The sequence below is a fragment of the Chenopodium album genome, chromosome 6, assembly GCF_948465745.1.
Source record: "Chenopodium album chromosome 6, dcCheAlbu1.1, whole genome shotgun sequence".
NCBI lineage: Eukaryota > Viridiplantae > Streptophyta > Magnoliopsida > Caryophyllales > Amaranthaceae > Chenopodium > Chenopodium album.
Genome location: NC_137839.1, coordinates 74,556,325 through 74,577,191, shown reverse-complemented (window position 1 = coordinate 74,577,191; position 20,867 = coordinate 74,556,325). Strand labels below are relative to the sequence as shown.

At 37.3% G+C, this 20,867-nt stretch overlaps 1 long non-coding RNA gene and 1 pseudogene across 1 annotated transcript; one reads left to right on the top strand and one right to left on the bottom strand.

Annotated features, from left to right (window-relative positions):
• Positions 1-244: 244 nt before the first annotated feature.
• On the top strand, positions 245-931 carry LOC145637236 (F-box/kelch-repeat protein At1g55270 pseudogene; annotated as a pseudogene).
• Positions 932-9,941: 9,010 nt separating this feature from the next.
• On the bottom strand, positions 9,942-12,429 carry LOC145635280 (uncharacterized). Its single transcript, XR_014113822.1, has 2 exons — positions 11,943-12,429; positions 9,942-10,277 (listed from the first exon to the last, which is right to left on the bottom strand). It is a non-coding gene; the product is annotated as an uncharacterized LOC145635280 (long non-coding RNA).
• Between the last annotated feature and the right edge of the window lie 8,438 nt (positions 12,430-20,867).

Sequence of the window (20,867 nt, the reverse complement as noted above, 5' to 3'; positions counted from 1 at the left end):
TAGGAATAGAAAGACTCGTTTCCCTGTGGATTCGACCGTACTTCCCTACCTACATTAGTTAGAGGATTTAGGAATTACTTTTGATTAGGTGATACGACTTTAGCCTATCATTTAGTTTATGCACAAATTTCTTGTAGTTAGGAAATTAATGTCTTTTCCATTACTAGTAGAAATTTGATATCTTGCTTACTCATTTGCGAACACATGGTCCAGGTTTATTCTGTGTCATGCTACCGCAAAGTAGATGCTGGTTTATTGTTGGTGCAAGAAAATTTGTTCTTGTGTCATAGATAATTGTCTTTATGTGGCTGGTGGTGAATGTGAAGGAAACCAACGGGCTATTCGACCAGTTGAGGTGTATGACCTAAATAGGAACAGGTGGTCTTCTAACTTAGAAATGAGCACAGGGATGGTCCCTTTCATTGGGGTGGTGTACAATGGAATGTGGTATTTAAAGGGACTAGGTTCTCATCGTCAGGTTATGAGTGAGGTTTATGATCCTGAGAACAGCACCTGGAACCCTGTGACTGGTGGGATGGTTACAAGTTGGAGAAATCCAAGCACAACCATGAATGGTCAGCTTTATTCCATTGACTGCAGGGATGGGTGTAAGCTTAGAGTATATGATGAGGCAACTGAATCCTGGAGCAAATTTATAGATAGCAAACTCCATCTTGGGAGTTCTCGAGCTCTGAAGGCTGCTGCACTTATCCCTCTTAATGGCAAGCTCTGCATTATTCGTAATAACATGAGTATTAGTATGGTTGATGTCTGCAGCCCTGATAAACCAGTGGAGAGTAATCCACACCTGTGGGAGAACGTTGGTGGGAAAGGTCATTTTAGGACGATGGTTAGTAATCTGTTGTTGAGCATTGCTGGTCGAAGTGGAGTAAAGAGTCATATTGTGCATTGACAGGTGCTTCAAGCATGAGAATCAGTGGATGTTTCATCTTTAAAACACACCATGACAATAATGACGCTCTCCACGGGTTAATCCGTTGATGACCGTGAATTTTTTTTGGTTTTAATGGGCAAAGTTGAATTTCGAGTACATTACTGAAAGGGATTGGCTAAACAATGAATTACGGAGTAATAATGTTGATGAATTCTATTTCACAGTTTATCATTAAGAGTTTTATTCAACTTATTTAAACATTCTAATGCTTATTTAAAAAAAGTTCAGATTAGATAAAAACAATTCAGATCAAAGTAAACCACATAAATTATGCTACAGAAATAACTACAATCTTAAAATATTCATATCAGATCATATTAGAAAAATTCAGACATATTAAACCTGAAATTTTCAAATCATGTTGGATAAGATAAAATAATTCAGACGAATCAAACACATCCTAAACTGTTACATAAAAAGAGATTTTATTAGTGAAAACTAACTCAATTTAATTTGGTCCACAATTTATCGTCCACGTCCCAAAAAGTATTTTCACTAATATTATTGGGACTTATCTCAATTCCTCAAAAAATATTTTCCCTAATTTTTGGTCCACAATTTAGAAGTTCCTCCATGCCCCTTGCATCTTTCACAATATTGAAACTTTGCAAAACTCTATTTTCTCATTTTTGTTTCTCACTAGGGATGTCTTGCGCGCGTGCTAATTAGTGTTGTAGCTTAGTCTATTTTTACTCGGTTATCAATCATAAGGCATCATGTAGTTAGCCTATAAAACTTTACGTTTTTGCAAATTTTGATCTATGGATAAGGAGTCATAGAAATTATAAATGATTGCGATTTGAATACGTTGTGCTGAGATACAAGTTTTGTATAATGAAGCGTTTTTACGATGAAGTTTGTGTAAATAATTATGATGGGTCAATATTCAATTTTGTTAGTTGATTATGTTTTTGGTTAATAATTTCTTGAGCCCAATACATAAGGTATTTGATGATTATGGTGTTATGGGTAATTCATTTTACAATTTACAAAGGCCCATTAATTGGCTTGTGAATGTGATAGGCTTTAGCTTGCTGATATAGTTGTCTTGGTTAAGTGTTTTTAGTTTTTGTTGTTAATTGTGGCGTAATGGATGTATCCTTGAAACTTATGAAATGAAATGAAATGAACTTTTGGCATATGTGACTTGGTTTTGTGAAGTTCTTGTATAGTTCTAGTGCAACAAGTCTTTACATTTTAAAGTTAATCTTATATTAACCATGTTAAAAAATCAACTTTTCATATCTGACATTGTACATCCATTATAATTAAATAATTTCAGATCTTAAAGAGTTGTCATGTGACTAAATTTAATTGCCCTTTATTAAATCATGGTTCATTCGGGACTTTACACTTTGTAATTAAACCCTCAAGATTGGCAATCAAATTAAGTACTTTCAAAAAGATTGTTATTATTATTTTATTTTATTTTTTACAAAAAGATTGACTTAACTCTATATGGCATGTACAATTTTTATGAGTGGTGTCTTTGACAGCTTAGCTTGTATTGGTAAGGTTTTCCATTTGCTTATTATTCAAGAGTTAATGTTTTTCACAGTGGTTAGTAATCTGTTTTCTAGTATAAGAGTAGGCAAAGGGAAGATATTAGATATGCAACAATTTGCAATTAAAGTGAAGGATATCATCTATTAAGAATCAACAAAACCTTTTCATCAGAATAATTGAAGTTGTATCATGAAAGTTGCAGATAAGTACATGATCAGAGATTTAGAGGAACTAATGGGTATAACTCATATCAAGTGTATATGTAATTAGTCATGAAAACAACCAACATTGAATTGTGTTACCTTAAGTTATTTTGCTAGTTTTCTGGCATGCAAGATTGTAGTAAGTTTTGATTGACCATAAATCTGTGAGAGGTGCCCGTTCAGTAGTGTTTTTCATCTTACCTTGAAAAAAAAATACAGCAAATCTGGAGCATTCGCATAGTACTGATTACTGAGTGAGTGCAATCTATGTAAAGACATAACTCTTAGGATCTTAGCTATATACATATGGTAACCTGGAAGAAAGTAATTATGTTTTACCTTAATGGATTGTTAGGTTCATCAAAAAGGATTACTTCACAATATGTGAATCAATGGCCTTCTGATGCTTGTTCCAACAGACATATCTAATATTACAGATCATATGGAGTCACAAAGTTAGGATGTAAACAACAAAATGAATACCTTTTAGAGAAAACTTTGCAAGGTGATTACTTGAAAAAACTGAGGCAACTTTTATAATGGTAAGACCTCACTTCAAGGGCCTTATATATTGGCCTTGTTTGGTAGTTAGCTTATTGGGGCTATATTAGCTTATTTGACCAACTTTAGCTGATTGACTAGTCAAATAAGTTAATACAAGTGTTTGGTAGTAAGCTTATTGAATAAGCTTATTTACCTCAATAAGCTGTTTTCCAAAACGTTGGGTAACCCAACGTTTTCAAAGAGCTGATTTGCTTAACTTGTATTTTTTCTTCCTTAATTTCTTTGTTTTGATTATTGTTTTTCAGTTTATTTTATTATATTTGTCATGCATTTTTTTTTTGTTAGAAGAAATTATCTATTTTAATCCAAATTTTAGCAATCCTTATCTCCTCCCCAAAAATTATCTCATGTTAACAATAATTCGAAATCCTTGTTAGTTGTTACCCAGAACAATTCTGTTTTTTTTTTAATTTTTAATTAAACTATATATGTGCCTTATTAACTGTTTTGGCTTTTAATTATGTGATTTTTTTCTTTTGAATTATATATACGTTTATTTTTTTTTATTCTGAATTATATATGTATTATATCAGGAAAAAAATTATACATCGGATGGCAAATAGGCAATCCAGAAGACGACGACGTATTTCTTAGACATAGATTTTTTTTAATTTAATAGACATTCTCATTTTCCAATATCAAAAGGTTGTTTGCATTGTAACATTACAATGTTCAGCTTGTAATATTTTTTTTCGATTTCATTGATGTTGTGCATTCACTATTGTTAATATAAAATTATTCTTGCAATGTTCATATAAAAAATGATTTTCTTTCAAAAAAAAAAATAATATAAAAAATGATCTCACAACTTCATAAAATGAATTATGTACAAAAATTATCTCATAATATCATTGATAAAATTATATGCCCAATTATATCTACCATGTAAATTTGTTAACAATAAATACATATATCATTTATGAAATAACTACTTCTTCAAAGTTAAATATGCTAATGTCCTTATTGGTCATTTTGCAAACTCAAACAGCTTTAAGTAATCAGCTATTTACCAAACACTTTTATACAATCAGCTAACACAATAAGTTAGTCAAATCAGTTAATAAAATCAGCTAGTCAAAATCAGCTAACTTAATCAGCTTCAGCTTTCAGCTTTCAGCTTTCTCCCAAACAAGGCCATGATGTATTCCTTTTCACAAGTGTAGTCCAAGTGTCAAAGGGCCTTATATATCATATTAAAACAAACTACCAATCAACTATAATTAGTAGCTTTATTAATCAGTAGCTTCATTTTTGTAATTTGTCTTTAATTTAAATGCTTGAATTTTTAAAATTGGAATATTGGGACAAGGATTTGGTTTAAAGTGTATGAAGTTGTAAAGTGTACATTAAAAATAATAGTATATAATTTGATTTATTTGTAGGATTTGGCACTAACAAATAGACAAGATAAACATGAGTGGATGACTATCAATTGAATGCACAAAATTTATCATATATAATTTAACTTAATTCTAGGATATGGCACTAATAAATAGACAAGCTAAACACGACCCTTATATGCGTAAAGGCTACACATACAATTGTTGTATGTGGTCCCTACATACAACTCTAAATTGTCATGTTTTTTTTTTATTGGCTAAAATAGTAGGCACAAGTTCTATTAAATTCAATTTATATTTAAATCCTAATTTTCTCCCATTTTTTTGTTGATGTGTTAAATTTCTAATGGTGTTGTATGTAGAGACAACATACAATGGTTATATGTGGTTCAACTTGGCAAGATAAATAAATGCATTTAGAATAATATTTGAGGTAAGTATTTCGTGACTTGAACCTATTTTTGCTGCCTAGTAGCCTGTAAATAGTTTTTTTTTTTGGTTTTTTTTTTAGGAAAGTAGCCTGTAAATAGTTGGGAAGGAGGTTTCATTTTGTATTTTATGTATTGCTACTACTGGCTAATACCTAGCTTCTAAAATTCCCTTTCATGATTCACATTTGAATATTAACTAAGAACGTGAGCATTTATCTATTAGCACGCCAAGAGTGATGTTCTAGCTTTTTGTGGAGAGGAGTCTATTAGCAAAAGATAAATCGGATGCTACCTTCTAACGGTGTGTTTGGATTGAAGGAAATGGATGTTCTAGGGTGGTAAACGCGCGCTCGCGCGCATGGCTAGTTTGAAGTATAAGGTGTAATTCTTGGTTGGAGATGAGGCAATGTGGGGGGTTTATGTTTTGGTTATTCTTGGAAGTTATGAGTTTGAAATGAAAATTTTCATTGTCATTTTAAATACAAATTGATAACAATGTTTTATGTAAGGCTGTAGGGAATAATTTCAAGCCTTTAAAATCCCACTAGCTTGAACCCCACTGTGATCATACACTAAAATACGGTGGCGTCCAAATGGGAAGAAGATAGAGCAAAAGAGTCGCCAACAAGTTTTTAAGGAACTTGTAAACCGTTCACGAGGTGAAGGTTACACCCCTTAACGATCCAAGAGATCGTCAACTCATAAGGTCATGAACCAAATAAGGGTTCGGGGATGATGGTACAAATCCAACCTAAAAGAGATTGAACCTGCCCTAATAATAGGCCTCTACTTTATTCTGCTCGTATTCATGTGCGCTTTCTGATTAACATACAATTAATAGGATTAACCCTAAACCTGTTTAATCTATGTTGGTTGAATTTAATGCACAAATAAACTATTATTGGCGATCACTTGAAATTATAATCACAATTAACCCTAACAAGATTATTAATTATCTTATTAAGCGTGATTGCAAATACCAAATTCCCTTTAAACATGCAATAAAAGGTGATCAAGCAATAACAATAATAAATATCAAGCAACATAATAAATAATCAACATCATTATTAATAATAATATCAATCATAATCATAATCATAATCATGTCAATCATAATTAATAATAATTATGTTAAAGCATAGCAAGATCCTAGGCATGATACTAACAAGATTAATAACAAATCCTAGCATGTCACTAAGCAATAAAAATCAAATCTTTAGCCCTAACATGATACTAACATGAATAAATATTAGGAAGAATATAGGAAGCATCATACTTTTAATCATACTTGATATTAAAGTTACCCTAGACATGATACTAGGAAGATCAAAACGCCCTAACATAACATTAGGAGTCATAATAACAACCTAAGCATGATTTCTACATCATAAATCAATTAAACCAATTAAAGTACTTACTTGGATGCCTCGTACCTCTTTCTAATAACAAAATACACACATCAGTAACTTCAAGGAAAATAATAAACCAAACAATTAAATTAAATAATTGAAAGAGAGATTTGGGACCAAACCCTCAGAAATTAAAACCTTTCACGTCTAGGGCGAAGGCAACTTCGAATATGGCTAGGTGTATCAAGATCTTGTGAATGCGGAATTTTGTATTTGAAAGAAAGAATTTAAGAAAAGAATAAATTATAGAGATATTTGATTATTGATAATTGATTATAGAAGAATGATTTGTGAATGAGGAGATTTGATGCTTGTTGATGAATGAATATTGATGCTTGATGATTGTTGGTGAATGAAACCGGAGTTTTTAATACGATATTTATAGAGAAAATCATCCAAAAAAGATAATTTATCAAAACAGATTCTGAAGACCACAAAACCACCTTGGCGCCAGCCCTGACTCATTGGCGCCAGGACTAGTGGCTAGCGCCAGGCGCCAATGCTGGCGTCTGGCGCTAATCCTGATTCCAGGCGCCAAGGCCTAGGGTTGGACGCCAAACCGGATTTTAACGCGTTTTCGAAATTCTGATAAATTTCCCGTACTGGAAGATAAAATAATATAATTTCAATCGAAAATGCTATTTGATCTGATTAAAACTCTGAAGAGCCCTAATTGAATTAAGAATGATAAGACCTTCTAGAATGTTCTAGAAGACTAAAACCATTCCTAATTACATTAGGAATGATAAATTATATTAGGCCCTCCCCTAGATCATAGGGCCGTACTTAAAGCTCAAACCAGGCCCAGTTTAGTAAATTGGCCATAAATTCCTCAATATTCATCGGAATTGGGCTTATAATATGTCGTTGGAAAGGTCTTCGCAAGCCCCATCCAACTACACCACTATTGGACCCATATCATGGACCAACCAAACTGGATTGGCTGTTTTCTTAAAAATAAAGTTTTCAAAAACAGAGTGAAAAGAAAAGAAATAAAACTTTCCGCAACACTAGACCTTTCCACACTTTCATTTCATTCGATTATGATTCGACGTGAAAGGTACTCATCACCGGGTTTGGTTTTGGGGAGACACAAATGGGTGTCTACAGAAGCCCCCACTTTGACTGAGTTTGGAGAAACGCAAGTTTCGAAAACGAAAGTCAAAGTATCAATAGGGACGGAGAATGATTCAGAACGTTCTGCGATCCTAAATCAGTCTTATAACGTCGATACCTGCAAAACTAGCATTAGTTAAACAGATAAAAGAGTTAAGAAACGCGTATCTTGCACCGTCGAGCACACGTCTCTGAAAGTTACCGATTGTTGCTGTACTGTTGTTGTTTTGACGACCTCCTGCAAGCTAGAGAATGCCATCCCGCTTGAAAATCGCTACGCCTTGTAACTGCTTCCAAATTAGAAGATTGCTTCGCCTGAAACTATCCTCCCCGCTGTGATAATATTCCAAGTCCAAGGGAATATCATCGAAAATTATTTCTCTTGAAATAATTCTCATCCGCATTATGATCATCTTCCATGCCTCAGGAACTATGATCGAAGACAATTTCGCCCTGAAATTACCTTCAGTTGTTCATGACAACTTTCCGCCGAAGATATCTTCTCTTGAAGTCATCCTCATTTGATGCGATAATTTCCCAAAGGAAAATACCGAAGACCCACACCTGTCGATCTTTAAAAGTTCGCCTGAACTTTGCTTTTGCTATGCCTGTACGTCGGCGCTCTTTGCTCTTGAACCTGTATGTCGGTGCCCTTTGCTCTTGAACCTGTATGTCGGTGCCTTTTGCTAATGAACCAATGCTTAGGCGCTTTAAGCTTAGTGAGACGATCTTTTTATCAGGTCGATCACTTTACGTAATCAAACCGATTACTTAATCATGTCAAATTGCTTATAGGGGCTAACTGGCGTACCAAGGAACCCAAAATATGTTGCAGAAAGCTAGCACAACCGCAACAAGTGGCTGGCCGCTTTGACGTCGCTGAAAATCAATCAGCGCCAGCCATATGGCATTAGCGCCAGACGCTGGTGTTGGCGTCAGGCGCCAAGCACAGAAAGTGACGTCAATGCCTAGGGACTGGCGCCAGCACGGATTCTTCTTTATATTCAATTTTCCGTATTGTTTCTTGCTCTGTTCGTCGCGATTTTGCTCGAAAAAAGTCCGAAAACTTCAATTGCTTGGTTCTTGCTCGTTTTTCAACCGAATTTGCTCAAATTTGTTGCAAATCAAAGCTCTTTTCATCTATATTCCCGATCTATGTAAGTTTTCCTCCAACTAACACCGGCTTTTATGAATTATTGGCATTTTTATTCACGAATTTCATGAAAATTCGAAACTTATAATGCTCAATTTGCTTTGTTTATCAAGTTTTATGCCATGAAATTGCTTGTTTATGTTTGTATATTGCCTTGGGAGTAATTTGAGACTTGTTTGACTCAATTTTATGAAGAAACGAGCAATCTGCCATTGTTGGACCTCTTAAGGTCGTGAAGAACAATGTGGCTTGTTCTTGATGTTTTTGCTAGCAATTCTTGTTCAATTTGTCACAATAATCACTATAGTGTTGCAAGAAATTGTTGGATTGCTTGAAAAAATGTTGTCATGCTCAATTCGAATTTGTGCTCTGTTTTAGTACTACGTACACTAGTAGAAAAAGCCTCATTTGCGTCGCTCATTTATAGTGTATTTGCGTCGCTTCTATGAGCGACGCAACTGCTCGCGACGCAAATGACTTTTAAGTCATTTGCGTCGCTCCTAGGGGCGACGCAAATAAGAGTCATTTGCGTCGCTCCTTTATAAACAAGCGACGCAAATGACTTTTTTTATAAACTTATTTTTTGTCATTTGCGTCGCTCCTTTATAAAAAAGCGACGCAAATGACTTTTTTAAAAAACTTATTTTTTGACATTTGCGTCACTCCTTTATAAAAGAGCGACGCAAATGACTTTTCTGATAAACTTATTTTAAGTCATTTGCGTCACTCCTTTATAAAAGAGCGACGCAAATAACTTTTCTGATAAACTTATTTTAAGTCATTTGCGTCACTCCTTTATAAAAGAGCGACGCAAATGACTTTTCTGATAAACTTATTTTAAGTCATTTGCGTCGCCCCTTTATAAACAAGCGACGCAAATGACTCTTTTGCTAAACTTTTTTTGTTATTTGCGTCGCTCCTTCATAAACAAGCGACGCAAATGACTCTTCCAATATATGCATTTTTTGTTATTTGCGTCACTTGTTTGTTTAATGAGTGACGCAAATGAGGTGAATTTTTTTTTTTTTAATTATAATATAATAATTGCCTTGTATATGTTTGTAGTACCTGTTTTCCTAGGTATAAAGTAATATGCTAACGCTAATATAATTGAAATTAAAATGCAATATTATTGAATAATGCAAATGTAAATTTCGGCATAGTCTCCTTTGTAATTTGGCCTACCCATAAATTTGGGAATGACGGCATTATATTAACAACCTGTCCAATAATTTACATCTCAATATCATAGAAATTATACTCATCATCCCAACACCAATTAACCAAATTTCATTTCAAGCCTATAATCCAAAACAAGAGTCCAACATGCGCTAAGTTTACAACAAAACAATATTGACCTCTTCATCATTAATAAGTATAACACAAGCACCAAACCAACCAAAATGTTGGTAAATCAAATGCGTTCATTTCAAGCCTAAGAACTATAACAAAATAATCCAATAAATAATATGGAATTTGAAGCCAGCGTAATTCAATTTAGGGACAAAATCTTCATTTTCCCTAACACGATCGAACAAGTCCATAATGGAAGTCCACTTCCTTTTTCTCTTGCAAACAGTTTAAATAAAGTCACCAGTTCCTGATATCAAATACAATTAATCAATAAACAATCAGAGTTGAGAATGAAGCATCAAAGCAACAAAATAATATTCTACAATTATTTTAACAACTACATTACCTTTCCAAGAAAATACTAATAGTTGTTCCTCTAATTAAGTATACTAGCAGAGGAATAAAGGATTGATGCCAATTATTTGCAAAACCTCTTAATACAAAAACCAAGAATGGCATTTATACGATTCGATCAGGATTTTCTTAATACAAAAACCAAGAGTGACATAGCCATTGTAATCATGAACTAATGCATGACCTTATCTACTACAAAGGCACAAAGAAGATATCAATGAGATTTACCTATAAGGACCATCACCAATAAAAGCAATCCTTGCTTCTGGTAGTTCATCCATTACCCTGCTCAATTACACAAGTCAGATATTTAGGAATATCAAATTAACATACAAGATATTTATGGTGCAATAGGAAAAAGAAATATTAGAAAGAAAATCTCCTCTAGCACAAAACATTTACAGTTCACAACTCCAAATTTGCAATTTTAGCTCTTCTTAATTATTGAGACGTTAAAATCTCAGAGAAAGACAAATTAAATTACTACAGCAAACCTCGTGATTACAATAGGATGTTTCTCTCATGACCAGTGCTTAAAAAAAAGGGAATAGTTAACCCCTCTATGTTCTACACTACTACTGTGAACAAAGCAATACTCAGAGTTAAATTAAGGAAGACTCAAAGTCTCAGACTAAAATAGTAAAAATATCCAGAATATTAGAGCAAACAAACAGCATTTAAACCTTATTAACTGTACATGAGTCTTCTTTATTATCCGAATAGTGTGCTGCTGGCTGCGGGGTTTGCAAGGATAGTTCATGATTACAATTGCTATGCTAAAAAGGTTCTGCTGCCCCCCTCTGTTCTGAGACAAAATGATGCTGCTACAAGCTGGAAGAAACCGTGCCTTGGGTGTGTTAAAGTAAACTCAGATGCTCATATTCTTGAGGGGTGTAAGGCAAGGCTAGGAGTGGTCGTTTATTTTTAACAAAACGGCCTGGTAAAATTATTTCAATACAAACACTATGTCATAGTTTATCTTTTCACGGCCAAGTATATCATGGAACATTTTTGAGCTAAAAAAAAATGGGAAAGAGCTTCTCTTAGTAGTAGCAGGGGAAAAATCAACCAGAATGAGCAGCAAAACATAAAAATTAAAAAAAAAATAATAATAATAAAAAAAACAGTCAGATTTAAAAAACTGTAAAATGAGCAGCAAAACATAAAAGAAAATACAGTCAGATTGGAGAAAAATCAATAAAATAGTAAAATCAAAATTCACCAAATCAACTACATAAATTCACCAAAACAGAACCAAAATAGTGAAATCAACTACATAGATTCACTAAAACAGAACCAAAATTCCTTAGAATCGAGTATAAATCCTATATTTGACGAACCCTAAATTCGAATATGAACCCTAAATTCGAATATGAACCCTAAATTCGAATATGAACCCCAAAAAGCTGTTATTTATAAACATGCTTGTAAAACTAGAATTCGTGCAAAAAACAACAACAAAATAGGTAGATGAAACTAAGTTAATTTACAATTGAATCCAAATATCTATGTAGATTGAAGTGCATGATAAAAAAGAAAAGAGATGAAGAGGTCTTACCTTGCTTGAAATCGATTTTGCATATGCAACTTCAGCAACAATAGAGCCAAAATTCCATATTATTGAGTACAAACCCTAACTTTCAATTGTTATTTTGCTCAAATTTAATTAAGGTAATTTGCTTGATTTTTTGCAATTGAATTTCGTGGGGATTTTGGGTAGATTTTTTGCAAGAAAGTAGGGGATTTTTGCTCGGATTTGCTCGAATATACGGGGTTTTGCCTCACATTTGCTGGGATTTTTTATTAGTGGTCAAATTGGTAGGTTATGAAGACGAATTTCTCGAGGTATTACTCTTAATTCGCTGATGTTTAGGGGGTTGAACAGCAGCAAAGCAGCAATGGGGAATTCAGGGGTTTTACCGATCAATTTTTTGGGGTTTTGATGTTGAATTTCTGGGAATTTTGGGGTTAAATTTTCTAGGGTTTGGAGTATTGAAGTTCGAACAGCAGAAGGCAGCGAGAATTAATATAAGTCGTAATGGTCATTTGCGTCACTCAGTAAAGAAAGAAATGACGCAATTGACTCACAAAGGTTATTTGCGTCACTTGTCAATAAACGAGTGACGCAAATAACATTGTTATAAGCGTCGCTCCTAATTATAAAAGCGACGTAAATATAAATAAGTTGAAATATGTTTGACATTTGCGTCGCTTTATAACAAATGTCCGACGCAAATTACTTATAAGGTTGTCAAAATATCTTATTTGCGTCATTTGTTTCTATGAGTGACGCAAATAAGGCGACGCAAATGAGCATTTTTCTACTAGTGGTACTCTGTTTTTTTTTGCGAACATAGTGTCATGCGGCTAGGCGAACCTTTAGATACTATAGAACCTTAATTTATGATGATTTTGCACAATGTAGCATGGCTAGACAACGAGGCTCGGGTTCACGGTCCCGAAACACTAGACGGGAGCATGAGCCCGTGGAGGACGACACTACACCGTCCACTTCGCTTGGTCGGTTCCCGGAGTGGGATGAGCAGACCTTGTTCTTTGCCCCTGTCCACCACATTTCCTAGAGGGTGAGACGGGGAACCGAGCCTGGGAGGACACGGCATCACGGCTCTAGCTGTGATGGTCTAGGCGATTTGTATAGGATGCACATCGCCAGAGATCGAGAGACGAGACTCCTATGGGAGTCTTGCGGACTGGTTGCCTTGTTCGAGACCTCCGAGGCTATGGTTGCCTCCAGCGGGGGTCACCACGTAGTACGCGCTTTGGTGGAGTTCTTCTGGGACACCACCAACACCTTTCATTTTCCCTGGGCTGAGATGATGGTCACTCCTACAGACTTCATTCTCATCACAGGACTGGAGTTCTCTTCTGTGTCGTTGTCGTTCGACGGCAGTATGACGTCTTTTCTCCGCAGGTCGAGGAGTTGTTGGGGCCGATTGCTGTTCGGGCCCGAGCTAAGGTCGAGACGACTCAGTTCAGCGCTAGAGGGATTCGCCGCTCGACGCTGGAAGTGGCTCTTGATGACGATGCGACCACCCGAGAGCAGCGGGTGCGCATCTTCGTGCTGATGTTGTTGTCAGGGACACTCTCCCCTGACAGGGGTAGTAGGGCATTGCTTTACTACCTCCCTGCTGTTCGCGATCTCCAGCGGATCGGGACTTATGACTGGACCAGCTTGGCCTATATTGACTTCGTTCGCGCGCTGAGGGACTCGTGTCGCCATCGGTCCTTTAGGACGAATGTTGCTCTGTCTGCTTTCTGGAAAGTCGTAGAGGTAAACATTATTCCCTATAAAGTTTAGCCCTATATGTTAGTTAGCATTTACTCACGCGTTTAATTCCTTGTAGATCTGGTTCTACGAGTACTTTCATTCCATTGCGCCGGCGAGACCATCGCCGAGGGGGTATCCGGTGAGCGCCTCTTGGGGCGGCCACCATGTGGACCTGTCTACTGCACGTGTCCGGAGTCGGATCGTCTCGGTATGACTTTTAGTGTTTATCTTGCTCTTCTGTGATGTTTTGGACATGTTCTTACCCGAATGGTATTTTTATAGGGACCTGAGGTAGTATACCGACCATGGGGTGGTTGGACAGTCCCTGGATTAGCCGTTCAGTACTCTGCTGAGCGCCGCTACTTTCTGGGGACCTACGGAGCGGTTGTATACTTAGGAGAGAGAGTTGCTAGACAACACTCTTCCGATGTTTTTGTTGTTCCTGCTCCTCCACCACGTCACATGTTCGACGAGAGAGAGTTGTCGAGCATGGCTGAGGAGTCTGGTTCCCTCTGGCGGTCCCATGTGATCCTTGGGCGGAGTTATGCTGAGGAGCTACTTCCTTTGTTGGCTCCAGCTCCTGTGCCGGCCGAGGATGTGAGGGTAAGATCCTTAACTTTTTGTTTTTCACTGAGTAGCCCCCAAGTAATACCTTACTGATTTCTTTTCTGTTTTATCAGGATGGTCCCACTGAGTTTGTGCCACCTCGTATGTCCATCCACTACCAGGGGACATATGGGCCGATCGAGGAGATGATTTCTCCGGCTCCTGAGGGCGAGCGCTTCGTGGAGCAGTCGATTCCTCGTCACTAGACTAGTGTAAGTCTAGCTTTACTTCAGAATCTTGTATTCAGTTTATCATGCATTTTCACTGACTTACTTTTCTTGACAGTTCCCACGCGAGGTGGTTTCGGCTATGGCACGATGTATAGATGCCTTCCGGAGCCAACTCGTTCGGATGAGGAACGCGGCTACCTGTCGTCGAGACGACGCTGTTCGAGAGGTAACTTTTTCACTTATTATTTCTGCATTATGCTTCAGTTTTACCTTGTTTCTGATTTAATTCTTTTTGCAGGGTCAACCGATCGCTTCTCACACCCGTACGAGGCCTGAGGGGCGGAGAGATCCGGCGAGGTCTAGCTCGAGACGTCGTCGCACTTCGTCTGGAGGTAGAGGTGGTCTTTCTAAGGCTGCACGAGCCGATGTTGCTGAGGGCTCAGGGTCTTCTTCTGAGGGTGCTCCTGCTGCACCGGTAGGAGAGGCTACCTCGCCTTTCAGATGTGGTGGGATGTACGAGGTTGGCTCGTCATCGCAGCAGCCTCCGCGGTCTCAGCCTCAGGTCGATCTTGGCTGGAGCGGTCCTGTTTTGAGTTTCCCTCCTCTTTCGGAGGCTGGAGCTGGTACTGAGGCCGGAGCTGGTGGAGAGGTGACTCCTCGGACGGCGCAATTTTATGGCATGATGGGCCTACGTCCTCCAGCGCCGTAGTTTGCTTCTGTATATGTATTTTATTTTGACTTTTTATAGAACTTTGCCTTTTGTACTTATTATTTAGACACTTTGTATTTTGTGTTATTGTAAATTTATTTATTATTTATTGTGTTAGTGTATGTTAGTGTGTGCAAGTGTGATAACAATTTTGCGCAAAAATTCCGTCATTTTTATTATTGATGGAGGGTATTATCTGACTCTCTCCCCCAAAAAGAAAATAAAAAGACAAAAATAAAACGGAGAAAAAAGCTGATATTTGAAAATTAATATAATTCAAAAAGGAGAAATAAAAATAAAATTAACTAAAAATAACTGTTATTTTTAAATAATTAATTAAAAAACGATAGAAAAATATTTAGAAAAAATAAAACGGGGCCATAAAGTCATTAAACCGACTCCAGTTTTAATATCAAAACGCAAATGAGCACGCGCGGCTTCCGCTGATTTGGCGCCAGCTGGCGCCAGCCTGTGGTGCGTGGCGCTGATATGTCTATTTTATATAGTATTTTACCCCCGTCCCTTGGTCATAATTAGTAGTGTTTTTGGCCCTTTAGGGCCACTTTTATTACTAATTTGTGTTTTCTAGTGTTTTCGTAGTTTTGGTTAAGTTTTGCAAGGAATTGCACCTTTGGAGCATTTTCCCGGGATTTTTATGAAGCGACTACGAGCATTGGAGGAACACGACCATTTTTGAAGCCCAAGGCCGGCTAGAGCCATCGAGCCGGTGATTAAGGGTTCGGTTAGTTGGATCACGAGGTAATTGGACCACGTATTCGAGACCCGAGAGGAAATATGGATTGGGCCGAGAAATCTAGCCCAAATCAAAGTCCAAACCTTGAAGATGAAGCCGGGCCCGATCGGGCAAGCTTACGCCCGATCGGGCAAGCTTACGCCCGATCGGGCAAGCTACGCGCATGCCAGCTGCCAAGGAGAGGCGCGCCCGATCGGGTGAGCGTAGGCTCGATCGGGCGCGGCAAAATAGTCTGGGCATAGGAAAAAAGGCGGGCCCGATCGGGCGCCCCCTTCGCCCGATCGGGCGCCTCCTTCGCCCGATCGGGCGCCCCCTTCGCCCGATCGGGCGCCCCCTTCGCCCGATCGGGCGCGTGTTTTTCTAGAACCTGATTAAGTTTAGTTTAATTCGTGTTTTAGGAGATATATATACGTTTTGTACGGATAATTTAATTACCTTCTTTTCTCTTAGACTTTCTCTCTCTACTTAGTATTTTTCTCTCTCTAGAATTCTCTCTAAACTCTTGTTCTTAATTCCTTCATTAATTTCAGATTTGTTTTGGTACAATTTCTTCCCTTTTTAATTTCAGCTATTTTAATTGTTTTCTTGTTTATGTTTTTAATTGTTTATTTAATTGGATTAGTTATGATGATTAGTGAGTAGTTTAATTCTAGGGTTTATGGGGATCCATAATTAATATGAAGGGATAGTTTGTTATTATTGATTGTTGATATTGCATGATAATTTCCTATTGAATTGTTTTAATTCTTTGCAATTAGATTATGAATCGAGCAGATGTAATTTGATTGTGAATGTTTAGCAATATTGAATTGATGAATCGAGCATATGTTGATTTAATATTAAAGGCTATTTTTAATAGGAACTTAGGTCTAATAAATTGCGAGAGCCTGTTAGATCCATGTTGGTTAATAAATTGCGAGAGCCTGTTAATCATGTTATTGATGCATTGTTAATTATTAGTTGCTTCGTTCTATCCCGGAATATTAATTATTGGTGAACCTGTGACCCTAGGTTTCCTTATTATTGATTCTTTTCTCCCTAAACTCATCCTTCGTAGTATAGAATTCATATTTAAAATATTGGTTACTTAGATAATTTAGATTATAACAATTAATTAGAATTAAAAAGACTTGTTTCCCTGTGGAGTTCGACCCTACTTCCCTATCTACTGTAGTTAGTGATTTAGGTAATAATTTTTTATTAGGGGATACGACTTTACCCTGTCAAAATTTGGCGCCGTTGCCGGGGAAACGGTTTTATTTTTATTTTCTGATTATATTTTTGTAGTCTAGATTATCCCCCTTTTTGCCTCAGAGAACATTAGTTCTTTGAGGAAAATCTCATATTTGTCTCTAGTTCTTTGTTTATGCCCAGGTGTTCTAGATCAGGTGATATCCCTTTTGATCCTGAGATCGAGCGTTCTTTTCATAGGCAAAGGAGACTCTATAGACAAATTCTGGCGGGTTCTGAGGAGGATAACGATCGAAGAGATTCTCCCCCTGATTCTAGTGGTACAGATATTCCTTCAGATTCAGAATCAGAGATGACGGCCCAGAAGAAACTCAGTGATTATTCGCAACCGAAGCTCGCAGACTTCCCGCACCTTACTCCTACTCAGGCCCTAGATGGAGTTCAATTTGAGATCAAGCCCCAATTTATCACTATGATAGAGAGGAAGCAGTTCAGCGGAGCTAAGGGTGAAGATCCCAATCTTCACATCGCAGATTTCTGCCAATATTGTAACACCATTAGACAAGCCGGGTTACGCAGGACCAAATCAGGGAGATTCTTTTTCCCTTTTCATTATGTGGCAAAGCAGAATTATGGTTTAATGGTTTGAATAGAATTGCACTTGGTATTACTGACTGGGAAACTCTCGCTTTGAATTTCTATAATAAATATTATCCTACAGAGAGAACAGCGGTGTTAAGAAGTGTTATTCAGAACTTCGCTCAAGAGGCCGACGAATCATTATATGAGGCTTGGGAGAGGTTCAAGGATCTACAGAGAGAGTGCCCCCACCACAATCTAGCACAATGGCAATTGATCCAAGCATTCTATAATGGACTTGGAAATTCTTCTAGATCAGTACTAGATTCGGCAGCTAGTGGGAGGTTTATGAATTTAAATGTGGATGATGCAGGACAGGTTATCGAAGACATGGAAATACACAATTCCCAATATGTGAATCCGAGGGGGTTTGCAAATAAGGGAAAACATAATGTCGATTCCGTATCCTTTTTGCAAGCTCAATTAACATCTATTTGCCAAAAATTAGATAATCTTACTACTGCTCCTAACTCTGTAGCTAATGTTTCTGTTGTTGCTAACCACGAAGCTTTTTGTGAAAATTGTGGAATTGTAGGTCATTGGGAGCAAGATTGTAGGAGCTCTATGGAACAAGTTAATGCCTTCCAAACCTATAGGCAAAATAACCCCTATTCCAATTCCTACAATGCCGGTTATAAAAACCATCCTTATCTTTCATACCGGAGTACCAATGTACAAAACCCTCCACCTCCACAACAACCACAACAGCAACCCCCACCACAGCAAAAATATTATCATCCTAATGCCGGCCAGAAAAGCCAAGTATCACCCTCATCATCTTCCGACCCTGCCATGACAGAAATTAGAGCGATGCTAGCTAATATGCAAAATCACATGGAGAGTAGGGATGCGCAAATTGATTCTATTCTAGCCCACAATAAAATCATGGACAATCGAATTGCACAACTTTCATCTACCCTACAATCCCGTCAGCAGGGAGCTCTACCTTCACAACCTATCCATCCTACAGATCATGCTAATGCAATCACTCTAAGGAGTGGTTCACGTTATGATGGACCTCTTATGCCACAGGAAGATGGACCAGTTTCTAATCTAGATTCCTCTATACCAAACGGTAATCCTGCTAGCCCTGCAGGGCTACAAAAAGATACTAACCCTACTAATTTTTCTATGCAGGGTAAATTGCAGGATAAGGGAGGAGTTGTGCAGAGCCCAGTTATCAAGCTTCCATTCCCTAATAGACAATTGAAGAGTAAGCTTGATAAACAATTCGGTAAGTTTTTAGAGGTTGTGAAAAACCTGCAGGTAACAGTCCCCTTCACTGATTTAATCACTCAAGTACCTGCTTATGCTAAATTCATGAAAGACATTCTGACTAGGAAAAGGGCCTTTAATGAAGTAGAAACTATAGCTTTCACAGAGGAGTGTAGCGCTTATTTGCAAAATAAATCACCTCCTAAATTAAAGGATCCCGGTAGTTTTTCTATCCCTTGTCACATTGGGAATGTTTTTATTGATAAAGCTTTATGTGATCTGGGTGCTAGTGTCAGTGTCATGCCATCATCTATATGTGCTAAATTAAATATGGGGGAATTAAAAATTACTAATATAACTTTGCAAATGGCAGATCGTTCGGTAAAATACCCTTTAGGTATTTTAGAGGACGTACCTGTCAGAGTTGGTAAATTTTTTATTCCTATCGATTTTGTTGTTTTAGATATGGCAGAGGACACACAAATACCCATTATATTAGGTAGGCCTTTCCTCCACACTGCAGGAGCTATTATTGATGTGAAAAATGGTAAACTGACCCTTTCTGTAGGTGACGATAATGTTACCTTTAATTTAGGGAAGGTTTTGAAAGGGCCTATGTTGGAGGAAAATTGTTGTTATATTGATACAATTGATATAATGGACAATATTTGTATTGATAGCTTGCCATAGGTTCTTGCGAAGGATCCCTTGGAGGAAGTTCTTTGCGGGAATTTATCTAGCGATAATGCAAGCATTTGGGATAATGAGGTACAAAGTATTGAAAAATCTCTTTCCTTAGAAGAGTTAAGCCCCAAGGAGACAATGCAGGTAGTAAATTTAGTTCAGGAATCAAAACCTGCAGAGGTCAAGAAACCTGAGCTAAAACCTCTCCCTTCTCATTTAAAATATGTTTTTCTAGATGAGCAGGAACTACACCCCGTGATCATCAGTACTGCACTCACTGACCTACAATCTTCCCAACTTCTAGGGGTCCTCAAAACTCATAAGAAGGCTATAGGGTACAGTATTGATGATCTCAAGGGTATTAAGCCTGATTTTTGCATGCACAGGATTCATCTAGAGGAAAATTACAAGCCCTGCATTCAACCCCAAAGAAGATTAAATCCAAACATGCAGGAAGTAGTCAAGAAAGAGGTGATGAAATTACTCGATGCAGGTATCATCTATCCTATTTCTGACTCCAAGTAGGTAAGTCCTGTGCAGGTAGTACCGAAGAAGGGTGGGATGACTGTGATAACTAATGATAAAAATGAATTAATTCCCACTAGAACTGTAACAGGGTGGCGTATGTGCATAGACTATCGTAGACTAAATATCGCCACTAAAAAGGATCACTTCCCTCTCCCCTTTATTGATCAAATGCTTGAGAGGTTAGCTAATCACAAATTCTTTTGCTATTTGGACGGGTATTCGGGATTTTTCCAAATTCCGATTCACCCTGAAGATCAGGAAAAGACCACCTTTACATGCCCTTACGGCACTTTTGCATATCGTAGAATGCCCTTTGGTTTATGTAATGCACCTGCTACCTTTCAACGTTGCATGATGAGCATTTTTTCTGATTTCATAGAGTCTATTATGGAGGTCTTTATGGATGATTTTAGCGTATATGGTTCTTCATTCGATTCATGCTTAATTAATCTCGCTAAAATTTTGAAAAGATGTGAGGAGTGCAACTTAGTACTCAACTGGGAGAAATGTCACTTTATGGTGACAGAGGGAGTAGTCCTTGGTCATATTATATCTGATAAGGGCATACAAGTAGACAAAGCTAAAATATCAGTAATTGAGCAATTACCTCCCCCAGTCAATGTTAAGGGAGTTAGAAGCTTCTTGGGTCATGCGGGGTTTTATCGCCGCTTTATCAAAGATTTTTCTAAAATTGCTAA